Source organism: Rhinoderma darwinii (assembly GCF_050947455.1).
Source record: "Rhinoderma darwinii isolate aRhiDar2 chromosome 2 unlocalized genomic scaffold, aRhiDar2.hap1 SUPER_2_unloc_22, whole genome shotgun sequence".
In the NCBI taxonomy this organism is placed as follows: Eukaryota; Metazoa; Chordata; class Amphibia; order Anura; family Rhinodermatidae; genus Rhinoderma; species Rhinoderma darwinii.
The window spans coordinates 393,594-410,363 of record NW_027461688.1 but is presented as its reverse complement, the minus strand read 5'-3'; the positions used below and the strand labels follow the sequence as shown (position 1 = coordinate 410,363).

The 16,770-nt window shown below is 39.9% G+C and overlaps 1 long non-coding RNA gene across 1 annotated transcript; it reads left to right on the top strand.

The window, feature by feature from the left end:
* The first annotated feature begins 15,312 nt into the window (after positions 1 to 15,312).
* On the top strand, positions 15,313 to 15,825 carry LOC142674967 (uncharacterized). The gene is made up of 2 exons (XR_012852022.1): positions 15,313 to 15,388; positions 15,478 to 15,825. It is a non-coding gene; the product is annotated as an uncharacterized LOC142674967 (long non-coding RNA).
* The last annotated feature ends 945 nt before the right edge of the window (positions 15,826 to 16,770 follow it).

Sequence of the window (16,770 nt, the reverse complement as noted above, 5' to 3'; positions counted from 1 at the left end):
TGTATGTTTGCATGTTTGTATGTATGTTTGCATGTATGTATGCATGTATGTATGTTTGCATGTATGTATGTTTGCATGTATGTATGTTTGCATGTATGTATGTATGTTGTCATGTATGTATGTATATATGTGAATGTATGTATGTTTGCATTTTTTTTTTGCATGTATGTTTGCATGTATGTTTATATATATATGTGCATGTATGTAATTATGTTTGCATGTATTTATGTTTGCATGTATATTTGTGCATGCTTGTATATATGCATGTATGTATGTTTGTTTGTATGTATGTATGTTTTCATGTGTGTGTGTGTATGCATGTATGTATGTATGATAGTTTGCATGTATGTATGTATATATGTGTGTATGTTTGCATGTATGTATATTTGCATGTATATATGTGCATGCTTGTATGTATGTTTGTATATATGCATGTATGTATGTATGTTTGCATGTATGTTTGTTTGTATATATGTCTGTATGGCCATGTATGATACTGTCTGCTGGCGCCCTGTATCTAAGTCAACTTCGCGGCAGGCTTCTATACATGGTATAACCGTCAGTATCACACATTAAACTGAATCTAAGCCTGACAGGTTTGGTGTTTGGACTACGTCGTTTTCAAAGACTACTTAGATGACGTTTTTTTTTTCTACAATAAAATGGTTAATGAGGGTTGTGTTGGGGGTGCTTTATTTCAATAAAATATTTTATCTATATCTTTGTCTTTTTCTTTTCAAATTTTATTACTACCACTTTAGTAATGGCCGCTGTCTGAGTGACAACATCCATTACTAAGGCGAGGCTTAGTGTTAGCCGGTGCAGAGGCTAACACTAACCACCATTATTACCCCGGTACCCACCACCACCAGGGGTGCCGGGAAGAGCCAGGTACGATCCAGTACCCGACCATCTGTTGTGATGGTAGGGCTCTGGGGTGGCCGCAGGCTGGTATTATGAGGCTGGGAAGGGCCAAAAACAGTGGACCTTCCCACCCTTGTAATGCTAGGCTGCTGCTTCTGTGTTGTATCTGGCTGGTTATAAAAGTGGGAGGGACCCCACGTCATTTTTTTTAATTTTTTATTTTTTTTTAAAGACGTGGGGTTCCACCCAATTTATCATAACCAGCCACATACAACAGTGTTATTAGCCTGGGAATGGACAAACCCAGTGGCCCTTCCCACCCATGTAATGCTAGACTGCTGCGGCCTTGTATATGGCTGGTTATTAAAAATGTGGGGGACCCGTCTATTGTTAAATTTGTTAAATTAAAAAAAAAAACGACGTGGGGGTCCCCCCCATTTTTATAACCAGCCCGATACAACACAGCAGCAGCAGCCTAGCATTACAAGGGTGGGAAGGACCACTGTTTTTGGCCCTTCCCAGCCTCATAATACCAGCCTACGGCCGCCCCAGTACCCGACCATCACAACAGATGGTCGGGTACTGGATCGTACCAAGATCTTCCCGGCACCCCTGGTGGTGGTGGGTACCGGGGTAATAATAGGTGGTTAGTGCTAGCCTCTGCACCGGCTAACACTAAGTACCGCCTTAATAATGGACGCTGTCAATCAGCCAACTGCCATTATCTAGGCACTAATAAAGTTTAAAAAAAACACAAAGACAATTCTTTTTTATTGAAATAAGAAATCCCCAACAAAACCCTCGTTAACCATTTTATTAAAATTTGAAAAAACGTAGATCTACGCAGTAGTCCAACGAATCGAAGATGTAGTCCAATCGGTACATCAAAATCTGCAACAACATAAAAAAAACAGTTATCAATGTGAACAATACCAATACTTCTACTCACCTACACACATATATACATGCACACACAAACAAACAACCATACACAAACACACACATATATACACAAACACAACAAGATACACAACACACACACACACACACATAAACAGACAAACACACACACATATACACAAACTCACACATATACAAACAAAAACACACATATCCAAACACACACATATACACGAACACACTCATATACACAAACACACACACACATATACACAAACACATATACACAGTTATACACAAACACAACAAGATATACACAAACACACACATATACACGAACTAACACATATACACAAACACATATACAAACAAAAACACACATACCCAAACACACACATATACACAAATACACACATATACACAAACACATATACACAAACACACCCATATATACACAAACACACACACATAAACACACACCCATATACACACATATACACAAACACACACATATACAAAAACACACACACACAAACATCTACACATAAACATATACACAAATACACCCATAAATACACACACATATACACAAACATATACACAAACACATATACACAAACACACATAAATACACACACACATATACACAAACACACATATAAAAACAAAAACAGACAAAGACACATACCCAATCACACATATATACACAAACACACACATACACAAACACACACACTGTTTCTTTTAAATGCTGCTGGGGAACCCGCTCGATCCACTATATAAGGCTGCGCTACAGTGCAGCATTTAAAAGAAACAGGATCCTGACCTGTCCATAGAGTTTAAGGCAGCACAGAGTATTTCAGGAGATGAGCGTGCAGATTCAGTGCTGCTGTGAACTCTGCTCTTACCATTACGTATCTCTCAGTCTGTTACCTCTCCTCCACTCCTGTCCTCAAGAACACCTTCACATGATTGGCAAGTCACCACGTAATGGTAAGAGCAGAGTTCACAGCAGCACATAGTATTTCAGGAGATGAGCGTGCGGATCTTGTGCGGGGTGGTGACTTGCCAATAATGTGAAGGTGTTATTGAGGACAGGAGTGGAGGAGAGGTAACAGACTGAGCTACGTAATGGTAAGAGCAGAGTTCACAGCAGCACAGAGTATTTCATTAGAGGAGCGTGCAGATTCTATGCTGCTGTGAATTCTGCTCTTACCATTACGTAGCTCTCAGTCTGTTACCTCTCCTCCACTCCTGTCCTCAATAACACCTTCACATGATTGGCAAGTCACCACGTAATGGTAAGACCAGAGTTCACAGCAGCACAGAGTATTTCAGGAGATGAGCATGCGGATCTTGTGCGGGGTGGTGACTTGCCAATCATGTGAAGGTGTTATTGAGGACAGGAGTGGAGGAGAGGTAACAGACTGAGCTACGTAAGGGTAAGAGCAGAGTTCACAGCAGCACAGAATCTGCACGCTCCTCTCCTGAAATATTCTGTGCTGCTGTGAACTCTGCTCTTACCATTACGTAGCTCTCAGTCTGTTACCTCTCCTCCACTCCTGTCCTCAAGAACACCTTTAAATGATTGGCAAGTCACCACCCCGCACAAGATCCGCACGCTCATCTCCTGAAATATTCTGTGCTGCTGTGGACTCTGCTCTTACCGTTACGTGGTGACTTGCCAATCATGAAGGTGTTATTGAGGACAGTAGTGGAGGAGAGGTAACAGACTGAGAGCTACGTAATGGTAAGAGCAGAGTTCACAGCAGCACTGAATCTGCACGCTCATCTCCTGAAATACTCTGTGCTGCCTTAAACTCTGTGGACAGGTCAGGATCCTGTTTCTTTTAAATGCTGCACTGTAGCGCAGCCTTATATAGTGGATCGAGCGGGTTGCCTAGCAGCATTTAAAAGAAACAGGATCCTGACCTGTCCACAAAGTTTAAGGCAGCACAGAGTATTTCAGGAGATGAGCACGGCCGGCCACGGGCAGCCATTCGTTTTTGCGAGCCGTGCTCCCATTATGCACACGACCGTAAAAACACCCATTATCGCGGGTCGTAATTACGACCCGCAATAACGGGCTCATAGACTTCTGTTACCCACGGGTACCTTCCCGTTTTCTCACGGGAAGGTGCCCGTTCCATTAAAAAAAATAGAACATGTTCTATTTTACGGGCCGTGCTGCTATAATTATAATGACAGCACGGTTCGCAAAAGCGGCCGGCTGCCCGTGGCCGGCCGTGCCCGGCCGTGCTCGTAATTACGAGTCGTAATTACGAGCACGGCCTGTAAAATGAAAAAATAGAACATGTTCTATGTTTTTAACGGCACGGGCACCTTCCCGTGAGAAAACGGGAAGGTACCCGTGGCTAACAGAAGTCTATGGGCCCGCTATTTCGGGTCGTAATTACGACCCGTAATAACAGGTGTTTTTACGGTCGTGTGCATGAGGCCCCGTAATGACGGGTGGCTACATGTGTGCACCCGTCATTACGACAGCGTTGCTAGGCGACGTCAGTAAATAGTCACTGTCCAGGGTGCTGAAAGAGTTAACTGATCGGCAGTATATGTTTCAGCACCCTGGACAGTGACTACCGATCACAATATAGAGTAACCTGTAAAAAAAAAGACGTTCAAACTTACCGGGAACTCCCTGCTTCCTCCAGTCCGGTCTCCTGGCCGTTGCCTTGGTGACGCGTCCCTCTCGACATCCGGCACGACATTCCTTGATGACGATGCAGCCCATGTGAGCGCTGCAGCCAATCACAGGATGCCGCGTCAGAAAAGAAGGTCGGACTGGAGGAAGAAGAGGGACTCGTCCCCAAGACAACGACCAGGTACGTATGAAATGCTTTTTATTTTATTTTTAATCAGCAGCCTCTTTTCTCTATCAGTGATTGATAGAGACAAGTGGCTGCCGATTTGTATAATATTTTTGACCGGGTTCGGTCAAAACGGGTTCGGCCGAACCCGGTGAAGTTCGGATTCGCTGCGAACCAAACTTTTCCAGAAGTTCGGACCGAAACCGGGTTCGGTTGTCCCGGTTCGCTCATCTCTAGTCAAAATGCTCACTATATGCCAAGATGAATTCCTTGTTAGGTGTAGGTTCCAAAATGGGGACTTTTTTGGGGTGTTTCCGTTGTTTTGGCATCGCACCTCTTCAAACCTGACATGGTACATAAAATATAATCTAATAATAAGAAGGCCCCAAGATCCTCTAGGCACTATATTGCTTCTCAGGCCTGTGCTTCAGTAAATTAGCACACTAAAAACTGCAGAATCTGGGCAATAAATATTAAGTTGTGTTTATCTCGTAAAACCTTCCGTGTTACAGAGAAAAAAGGATTAAAAATGTATTTCTGCAAAAAAACCTGAAATTTGTACATTTCACCCCTACGTTGCTCTAATTCTTGTGAAAGGTCTGTAGAGTTAAGAAAATCTCTAAATGCTGTTTTGAATACTTTGAGGGGTACTGTTTTTAAAATGGAGTGCTTTATGGGGGGTTGTATTGTATGGGCCCCTCAAAGCCACTTCAGAACTGAACTGGTCCCTGTAAAAACAGCCTTTTGAAATTTGTGTGAGAATGTCTGCTAAAGTTCTAAGCCTTGTAACGTCCTAGAAAAATAAAAGGATGTTCAAAAAACTATGCCAATCTAAAATAGAGATATGGGAAATGTTAATTAGTAACTATTTTGTGTGGTATATCCATATGTATTACAAACAGATACATAGAAATTTGTAAAAATTCGCAATTTTCGCAAAATTTTAGTGTTTTTCACAAATAAATACTGAATGTATCTACCAAGTTTTACCAGTAACAAAGTCCAATGTGTCACGAGAGAAGAATCTTACAATCGCTTGGATAGGTAAAAGCATACAAACATTTGCTAAAATAGACATGTTTGGAGGATTGACATGTCCTCATTAAATCCAGTGACTCACAGGTGACGTCTTCGCTGATTGTAGACGTTCTCTTTCCTTTTCTTCCCTTTCCAGCCAAGATTATTATGACGACTTGCCATAATAAATGCAGAGTCTGCTGCCCAGACTATTTTGGCCGATTGCTTCTGCAGCAATTCCCAGCATTTTAAGTAACAAGAATTAATTCATACCCCAGACCAGACCCCTATATAAATTCAGAATTTAAACAGGACTCCTATATAAATTAAGATTCCAAACCTTACAGCTTTTATAATTCAATTACTAACAAGACCCCTTAATTTTAATGGGACAGGGGTGCAATACCGTGCACAGCCACTAAAAATGTAACAGCACGTGCTAATACGAATGAGAAGGTAAACTATGAAAACAATGAAGAGGCTGCAGCTCTCATACAAGGGTACAAACAGAACCGATAAAAACACAGGGACATATACAGAAACACCGAAAAAGGCCATACTTGCAAATGGACACAGCCAGGCCAGAAATGCTGATGAAAGGGCGAGCAGGTGCTTTAAATAATAATAGCCACTCCCACTAGTCTTGAGGGGAGTGGTGTGCGGTGCATAGTAAGACCCTTGCAGACCCTTCAAATAGCTGATCGGCGAGGGTGACAAGAGTCGAACCCACCCCGCTCTAATATTGACAGCCTATCCTAAGTACAGGCCATCAGTTTTAAAAACCCAGATAACCCCTTTGAATAATAAAATTCCTGCTTTCTGCAGCTGTCTCTGTGTACTGTTTGCTGTATATAAATTTATATAACTTCCACTTAGTGCAATGCAACATCCAGTAAATCCATATACAGAAAGCTGCCCTAGTTGTACCTGCAGGCACCCAGAATTTTATTATTTCAATAAAGCTGTGTAAAGGGAAGCAGGGAATGAACTCTCTATCAGAAAAACGGAGCTTGGCTTAGAAAGATATTTGGTGCATTTCTGGGATCACATATAACACCACTAACTTGAGAAATATAGAAACATTTATGCCCGATAAACATTATTATGACAAATTATTCACTTAATTAATGACTAATAAAAGAAACTCATTGAACCTTCTACATGCTGTGGATTTCTCAGGTATTAATGGGTTTCATAAATACTGTAGTTATATGAGGTTCACTGGCAACCATTGGATGATGAGGACATGAGACATTTGTAAATCACTTAAGCATTTCTTGATGTCGCTCCCTGTCTTTACAGTTTACCTAATGGGCCAGCAATGGTTTTAGGAGTGACCCGGATTAAGGGACCAGGCAGGAATTCTTTGGTCCTCTTGACTTCAAATGCTGCAGAGAATGTGGTATCCATAAAAATATCATGCAGCCATTTTTCATGAATACATCTGGGTGTTGGTCTTCTACCCCCTCTTGGGAGGCCTATGATCTATATACTATTCCAACTTAGTTGGTTCCCGAAGTTATCCGCCTTCTGGTGCCACAGATCTACTTTTTAGAACAGGAGAGCAACTGGCAGAGATTATGTGCAGTTATCTCTGAGCTATTTATGCTGAATACGTTCACATCAGGTCTGACCGTCTCCTCTCAGGATGAATAGATCGATTCTTACCACCTCTTTATTCCCTCGAGAGCTGAGCACAGGAGATGCAGCATGTAGGATGTTCTTACTGGTGCAGAGCCCCAGCACCTTATGAGGGTCTTCAGGTTTTTAGTCATATTTATTACAAAGATTATGTATTTTAATATAATATTAATTGTTTCCTCAATGTCACACAGACAGAAATTATTATCTATCAGATGTTCAGCAGCTGCAGATCCGTCCAGATTGTAATAACTAGACACACACTAAACCAACTGTGAGAGATGAACATTACAAGTTCCATGCACCAAGACTGAACCATATCTCCGACTTTTACAATTTATTATGGGTTTTAATTCTATCCCTGATCTCCTTTCTTGGCAGTACTGGGTAAGAGTCTGTCCACGGAAACATTATGAATATAGAAACTACATTCAAAATATAAATAACAATCAAACATTAAAAATATTGTTAAAGCCATACTGAAATATGCAAATTATGTGTGTGGTCATAAAAGCAGCTCACGCCGGGTATATCTATTGTGATGTCACTACTATTAATGATGGTAAATCTATAATTGAAATATGCAAATTATGGGTGAGGTCATAAAAGCATCTATTGTGATGTCATAGAGCTTGTGTATATGCAATGATGCTGGTCACAGAGCTGTCACTCAGTTGGATGTGACCGGTAAGTTCTCTATCATTTCTCTATCTGTACCTGACTCTGATCGATCCATTATATTAGGAACATTGAATCCATGTCTTCAAGATATGGTTTATTAGAGGTTGTAATATCTTTTTTTGTTTCATTATACAATTGAATTGCTTAAATATCATAGAAAGAACACAGGCTGTAAGAAATGGCAGCCTACATTCAGCCGATAATAGATTTGCAGGGTAACAGCACATCATTTTGGTTCCCTGCAGCCCTGAGAACTTTTTTTGTCTCTCGATTGTAAAGGAGAAATTACAGGATGGTGATATTAGGGCACTGTTATGTAGTAAGTCCTTATATTAGTGTAAATTCCCTAAAAATAATTCCATAAATTAACACATTAACACAATGTAATAACATTCAGAATTTTGATCAAGTAATATAAAAAAAACATGTAAAAGCCATTGAAAATGCCATATTAAGATCTGTAAGTTATAACGAGTGTAGTTAGGTAATCCACCTACACTATATGGCCAATAGTATTTGGACACCTCTCCTAATTATTGAGCCAAGAATCAGCTGGATGGGTGTAAAACACGTCGCCGTTGAATTTTGGAGCAGGGGAAACATGTTCTGTTGAGTAATAAATCACGGTTCACTATCTGGCCATCTAATGGACGAATTTGCGTTTTGTGCCTGCCCGGAGAATGCTACCTACTGGACTGTATAGTGCCTATTATAAAATGGAGTGAAGTTTGTATAATGGTCTGGATTGTTTGTAAGGGGTTGGATTAAATCCCCATTTTTCCAGTAGGGGTTAATAAGACTATTTAAACAATTGTATGCTTCCAACTTTGTGGTAATAGTTTGGGTAAGACCCTTTCCTGTCCTAGTATGACTGTGCCCCTGTGCACAAAGAGGCTCCCTAAAGACATGGTTTGACAAGTTCGATGTGGAGGAACTTGCGTATCTGCACAGAACCCGGACCTCAATCCCAACAAAACCTTTGGAGTGAATTGGAAAGGCAATTGCGAGCCAGACCTTTTTGCCCAACATCAGTGTCTCAACCATTGGTGTCCATATACTTTTGGCCATATACTGTAGTGTACCGAGTGTATATCTATTGTGATGTCACCGAGCTTAGGTATAAAGTATAGTGCTGGCCAGGGGGCTGTCATTTATCAGGTGGATGTGATCGGTACGGTAAGTACTTTATCATTGCTACGTCTCTAGAACAGTCTCATCTATCAGTCTCTTTATGAATATTGGATTCTTACATGTAATTCTAGTGTTTGTCGTGTTATTTGTGTTTTTTATTTGGCATACTTATACACTAGGAAATTGCTTAAATAGCAATATTGTGGCCTGTCACATCTGCTCCATAGACAGAATGCAGATTGCAGACAGAAATTGGTGTCTGTATTCTGCTGGTAGATTCATAAAGCAACCACAAAGCAAAGAATGTGAATCTCTGGGAACTTATTATCACACCCTCCAGTTTATAACACCAGTAATTCTCATAATAAATGTTTATAAGGGAATTCATATTTATGAATTTTAGGTTTTCTGTCTGTAGACTATACTATTTATATATCAGGTCAATCCTGAATATTAGCTGGTATGGCTATGCAACCAACCTACATCAGGTGCCGCTATTGTGATGTCTTGAGATGAGTCTAGATAGCCGTGTTTCTTACTGCGTCTATGGTAGTATTGGTTTTATTACAAGATTTAAACTATTTGATGTTTGAATCATGTACATAAATAAATGATTATAAGGAGTATTGCTTTTTTTTTATTTTTTATTTTTTTTAGTAATAAAATATTAGTAAGTCCAGGAATAAACAGCCTAATAGCATTCGTCAGACTAAATTGTAGAAGGATAGTGCTAATCCCCTGGAAACGTGTCCTTATTAACAATTGAAATTAATAATTATGTATATAATCATAATAATAATAATAATAACAATAAAAAAGATAACAATAAAAAGTATTTATTACTAACTCCAATTACTTAGGTTCTAAATTCTGGTTATCAATTAATATTAAAAAAAATTCAACCCTTTAAAATGCCATATGGTCAATTTAACAACCAATACATTGTTTCAGCTTCCAAACCTAATACAATGTTATCAACAGGGGCTCCCAGGTCCAAGACCCCAAGTCATGTGATCCTCTGACACTTATGATTGACAATATTCTGTTATAGGAATACCCTATTTAATAACTAATTTTTCCAGCTAGTTTCATCACAAGTAACGACTCCCTTATAGTTTTCTGGTCTTTCTAGGTCTTGCTGTTGGATTGACACTGTGTTACTTACTGTGTTGCTTATACGGTTAGCGATTTGTCCTATTTTCGGAGAACTAGAGGCGATTAGTCAAATTCTATCTTGACTGTCTCCTGGTTTTCTACCAAGGACATTGGTGCAGTTTTGCACCCGGGCATTAAACAACCATGCCCTTTTGGAAAAAATCTAAGAAATATCACGTCTCCCAAATTCCTGATGAAGGAAATCTGATGGGAGACATACCAACTATGGAGGAGCCTAACATCTCGCTCCAGAAGTTTTCTGTCATCAAAGATATGGCAGATGAAAAATCCAGCGATCTTAGTCACAGCAAATATTGTGACATTACATCAAAGAACACCAAGAAGAGCGCATTCAGCCTGCTGACCCGCCTGCGCTCCAAAAATATCCGTAAAAGGTATGTAACTAATAATTCTCATACATTGCTCAGATATCCAGAGCTGTGGTATAACAGTCACTAGATCTTTAATTCTCCCCATATCTTCACAGAAACTTTGGCAGCAGCGCTGTGATCGGCGCTAGAGAACTGGATCGCTATTTCCCAGATAGACGGTTGAGACTATATGTTGCCACCTGGAATATGGAGGGAAAGGTGAGAAGTAATGTACAATATTTATTGTGACCCATCAGTGTGCCCGAGCTCAAGTTGGATGAAATGGGCCAGTAACCATGTCTCTTTAGTTTGTAGTTGAATATCACATAGACAGGTTATATTCTACCCTATGTCAGTTGAGTTGGCGCTCTTTGTATACAATATTAATGTTTGTATATTTTGAACAGGATTACCCGCAAAATGTGGAGGATCTGCTGTTACCATCAGATGATACGAAAGACATTTATGTTATTGGCGTTCAGGAAGGATGTCCAAACAGGTAAGTCTTCTCAGGTTGTCTTACACCAGCCTATGACTGCAGATGGACAGCAGGGCGGCTGATACAAATTCTCTCTCAATGCTCTACTTATTGTATTATCACTCCTTAATTTTCAAAATGTATCCCCAGAGGTTATTATTATATGGAGTGTTGATACAGATGAGTTGAGTATCTTAATCTTGTGTCATTTATTAATATGTAAATCTGAAATTGTGTCTTCTTGTAGACGGGAATGGGAGATAAAATTACAGGAGACCCTTGGACCACACTATGTATTATACCACTCCTCCGGGCTCGGAGTCCTGTATCTCACCATCTTTGTTCGACGGGAACTAATCTGGTTCTGCTCAGGTAAGATTCACATTCCTACGTCTACATAAGAAGTGTTGAATGTAGTCATTAGCTGGAACATCTTATTTAGTTATTAGACTTAGATGCCTAAGAGCTTGGCTCTCAGATTCTTGACTTCTGAGTATTGGAGATCTAAAAGTTCACACCACAGTTACAAAGTATGAAATTATGTTCTAGTAATATTTCCATAGTTTAATTGGAAATAATTGCTATTCCATTGTTGCATGTAGTACTCTTAACCACTGACCCGTCTTTTTGTGTTTAATTTCTTATACAGAGGTAGAGCACACCCATGTAACAACCAGGCTATTCCACCATGTGAAAACTAAAGGAGCCTTGGGTGTTGCCTTCACCGTCTTTGGAACATCTTTCCTTTTTATTAATTCACATCTGAGATGTAAGTATTTACAATATTAATATATGACCATGTACAGTTTTACTTTGTATAAAATTGCTGCTATTTGATAATTAACTGAAATATATGGGATGATATCAAGAGATCTGTACTTATGTTTTGGTAAAAATAAAAGGTTTGTTCCAGTTTGATCAAACTTTTTCTAATCTATCAATCTCATTCTATGTTGTGAGTGGCCAGTAATACAGATACACGCAGGTAGAATTAGTGCAGGAGGGGGTGGCGGCGGCTGGTTTCAGTTGCGCCGCCTCCCCCTCTGAGAGGCAGCAGGGCGGACGGTGCGGCCGTATAATCCCTCACACCCACCCCTCCTCTCCATTAGCGGCGGTGGCGCGCTGCAATGTGTTTTTTTGAAAATAATATGCGATTGGGGCCGCCCATATGATCATCCGCCACTGCTAATATGTATTTTTTTGTTGGCAGTTGGGGCAGTCAACAAGAGGATCCAGGACTATAAAACCATTACTGAGGGTCTCCGTCTGCCTCAAATTATTCCGGAAAGAATCAACTCCAATGCCTGTGAGTATTACTTATGTGGTTGAACCTATGGATCCTTTTATCTCTCTATTTGTCTCCGTTGAGTCTAATGCAGTCATGTGCTATAATTTTTTTATTTATTTTTATTCTACAGTGGACGTCACCAGCCGCTTTGATCGGGTGTTTTGGTTTGGAGACCTCAATTTTCAACTTAAAGAGGACAGAAAAAATGTGGAATCTCTTCTGCAGAAGATCGAAGGAAAAGATATGTCCAGTCTCCTCAAACACGACCATCTGAATGAAGCCAAGAACAATGGTATATTTACTAGTAGACAGATCTCTATCACTCCTCAACCTTCATTAAAGGGGTTCTCCACCTTCTGACAACTGATCACCTATCCACCGGATAGGTCATCAGTATATCATCGGTGCGGGTCCGACACCTGGACGCTGCACCGTTAAGCTGCTCCAGTGGCCTGCGGGCACCGGATGTTATGCCACACAATGCTATGTACGGAGCCGGTAGCAGTTGGCTCCTTACATAGCATAGCTGCCATGATGCATAACTGCAGGTCTGCCTCCTATTCACTTGAATAGGAGCAGAGTTGCAGTACTGCAGCTCGGCTGCAATTCCGTGGCCGGCGCCAACTGCATCCGGCATGTACGTCCGGTGCTCAAAGGCACCGGACCAGCTGATTAGTGCAGGGTCCGGGTGTCGGACCACCACAGATCATGTACTGATGACCTATCTGGTGAGTATGTCATTAGTTGTTAGAAGTTGGAAAACCCCTTTAATACCACAACCACTTCCACAGATTAATACAAATCACTGACATGATGGTTGATATGTTCCCCAAATTCTTATATAGTGCTAAAATTATCAATTGCTCCTTTTTTTTTTTAATACTGACTACTTTTTTTTCTTTCAACTTAAGGGTCCATATTTCTAGGGTTCAAGGAGCACACCATTGATTTCCTTCCTACATATAAGTTTGACATTGGCACAGACACCTATGATACATCAGCAAAGCAGAGAATTCCATCATATACGGTAAGATATCTTATTTCCAGGTCTACAGAGCTTGAGAGACAATAGAATCCATGGGCCAGAGCACCCATTATATAATGAATCCCCTCCCCCAATGTAATGAATTGTTATTTTTATAGCTGGAAGAGTAATTTCTTATGAACAAAGCTTTCAGTTAATTTTACTTTTATGTAGTGAGTTTGTCATCACAGTTTCCCAGTGTAATATGTCGTTGCCCAGTATGGGTCAAGGATACTTATTTAATGAAATCTGTGTGACCAAGTCAAACCTAAAATGCAATAAAGTCTCAATATTCTGCAATATAAATAAAGTAGGCCCAACATTTAGGTCTATGTTGTTTTGCAGTTTAATAATCTATTATAATATGATTTCACTAATGATATTTGTTATTTTCATGACCTCTACAGGACAGGGTGTTGTTTAAAAGCCAATGTGAGGGAGATGTGCGAGTCCTGAGATACGACTCTTGCCCTGTTTTGAAGACCTCAGACCACCGACCTGTTTTTGGCATCTTTGAAGTAAAGATCAGGCCCGGTTCAGATGAGTAAGTCATGTTTTCCTCCATGTTGTTGGTATGATACTTTCAGTAGCCGTCATTACTACATGGTCCTTATAGCCAGAGCTCACACTTTGGGGCAGGTGGCTGTACACCTTGGTGACAGTACTGGAGGATTATAGGATGTGAAACTAAGCAAAGTGTGGTTACCTGCTAACATTATTATATGTCTTACATAAATATATTTCTCATTCCAGCATCCCCTTGGCTGGTGGACGCTTTGATCGTAAAATCTATGTAACGGGCATTAGGAGGAAAGGACAAAAAAAGTAGCTGCATCTGTTCATGTCCTTACAGGTAAGAGCTTTGTAGTTGTCTATTATGTTTGCGGTGAAAATGTTCTTCCATCTCTTAGGTTTTCCTCTGTATCTGTAATTTATTTTATCAACTAATTTAACTAAAGTGTAAATAAGTATTTTCAATCTTAAAATTCCAACTCCTTGTATTTAGACACGTTTTCATTTCTGAATGAAGGTTGTGGGCTTTGGGGAACAACTTCCCCAACTGTAAGCATGTATGTAGTATAGTACAATGAGTTTCCTAAAGGAACCGGTCATCTGAATGGATGGAACAACTGGATTTTATGATGCATTAGCTTCTAAGCAAAAATGATGGATACAAGAAACATTGCTATTGATGGAAGACATTACTTGGCATCTTGCAGGACTCCTAAGGAACAGTTACAATCTCCGGGGCATAAAACATCGGAATATTAGAAAGTTCCGGTAACATGCTGAAGAGCACAGCTCTAGTATTCGGCACACAGACAAATATGATTCAAAACTTCTTTCGTTTTATTTGTATTGTATTCAAATGCCATGGGCGGAGTGCAACGTTTCGGTCCTAGAAGACCTTCGTCAGGCACTGGAACCCTGTTGGCGTGGATGTATCCTGCTGATGAGCACTGCTGTTCATATCGCGGCTTACCGCTAGTTTTTGGCGCGGTAAGCCGCGATATGAACAGCAGTGCTCATCAGCAGGATACATCCACGCCAACAGGGTTCCAGTGCCTGACGAAGGTCTTCTAGGACCGAAACGTTGCACTCCGCCCATGGCATTTGAATACAATACAAATAAAACAAAAGAAGTTTTGAATCATATTTGTCTGTGTGCCGAATACTTCTCTACATACGATTGGGTTGGGACCCTATTCGTGCACCTCCTATAGGTCTTGTGCACTCTGAACCAATACCGAGCACAGCTCTAGGTCAGACCCACTGCTTGCATCAACCATCTTCAAGGTTTGTAGTGTGACGCCAAGGATCAATTAAGAAATTTATTTACCTCAAATCACCTTAAAAAGTCTTCTAGATTTTGTGTCTGCTAAGAAACACACATTATAGAACATTAATAGCAAATATTTGTCTTGCAGCATAAACATCAATTCCGCAGTACATCTGGCGAGAATAGCGCTCCCTGTCACCGGAGGAGCCACCATCAATGCTGATAGAAAGGTAAGTTCCTCTGGATGTGTCCCCTCTCTATATTTATCAAGCAGCCTGAATGATCAATATTTAATAGGGTTGTGTGCTTCTCCCCCCAGAACAAGTCAGCAGATATCAACAGAACATCAACACCAATAACAACCAAGGGCAGAATCCGCCATCTTACAAGAATTCCAATGGCGAGACTTAACATTTCTACAACATCTGTCACTGAAGAGACATCAATGTGGTCACCAGGGCATCAATATCACCCAGAAGACCAGGTTCAGAACAGGACAATATGTCATCTCTTCTTGTGTCTGTCGAATCCAGATTTTCCACCCCTAACTGATACTACAGTATATACTGTGACATATTCCGTAGTTTTTGCTGGATCTTGTATTACCGTCATCTTTACCATTATATATTTTGATCCACAAAAACCTTAAATAAATCATTAACATCAATCCATAAGTGTGACTGGTAATTGTTATGTGCGCGGCTGCAACTTACACAATACAGAGTGTATGGAACGTGCCGCCATATGTACTGGATTATATACTTTAGGACAAAGAGTGCTAGGAGATGTAAAACATTGATATATTTGATAGTTGCTTAACCACTTAAGGACGCAGCCTAGTTCGGGACTTAGGGCTCAGAGCCCATTTTTCAAATCTGACATATTTAACTTTATGTGGTAATAATGTCGAAATGCTTAAACCTATCCAAGCGATTCTGAGAATGTTTTCTCGTGAGACATTGGGCTTTATGTTAGCTGTAAAATGTTGTTGATATGTTCAGTGTTTATTAATGAAAAATTGCAAAATTTAGAGAAAATGTAGAAAAAATAGAATTTTTCTAAAGTAAAAAATGCATCTGCTTGTAAAACAGATGGTTATACCAACCAAAATATTTACTAGTTCACATTTCCCATAATTCTACTTTAGATTGGCATGATTTTTTGAACATAAACAGCAATTTCTCATATTTTTAAGAAAATTTCAAAAGCCTATTTTTTAAGGTACCTGTTCAGTTCTGAAGTGGCTTTGAGGCACCTATGTATTAGAAACACCCACAAAACTTCCCGTTTTAAAAACTAGACCCCTCAAAGTATTCAAAACAGCATTTAGAAAGTTTTTTTTAACCCTTTAGGCATTTCACAGGAATTAAAGCAAAGTGGAGGTGAAATTTGCAAATTTCATTTTTCTTGCTGAATTTAATTTTATTCTATTTTTTTCTGTAACACAGGTTTTACCAGAGAAACACTACTAAATATGTATTTTACAGATTCTGCCGTTTTTAGAAATGTCCCACATGTGGCTCTAGTGTGCTCTTGGACTAAAACACAAGCCCCAGAAGCAAAGAAGCACCTAGTGCATTTTGGGGCCTCATTTTTATTAGAATATATTTTA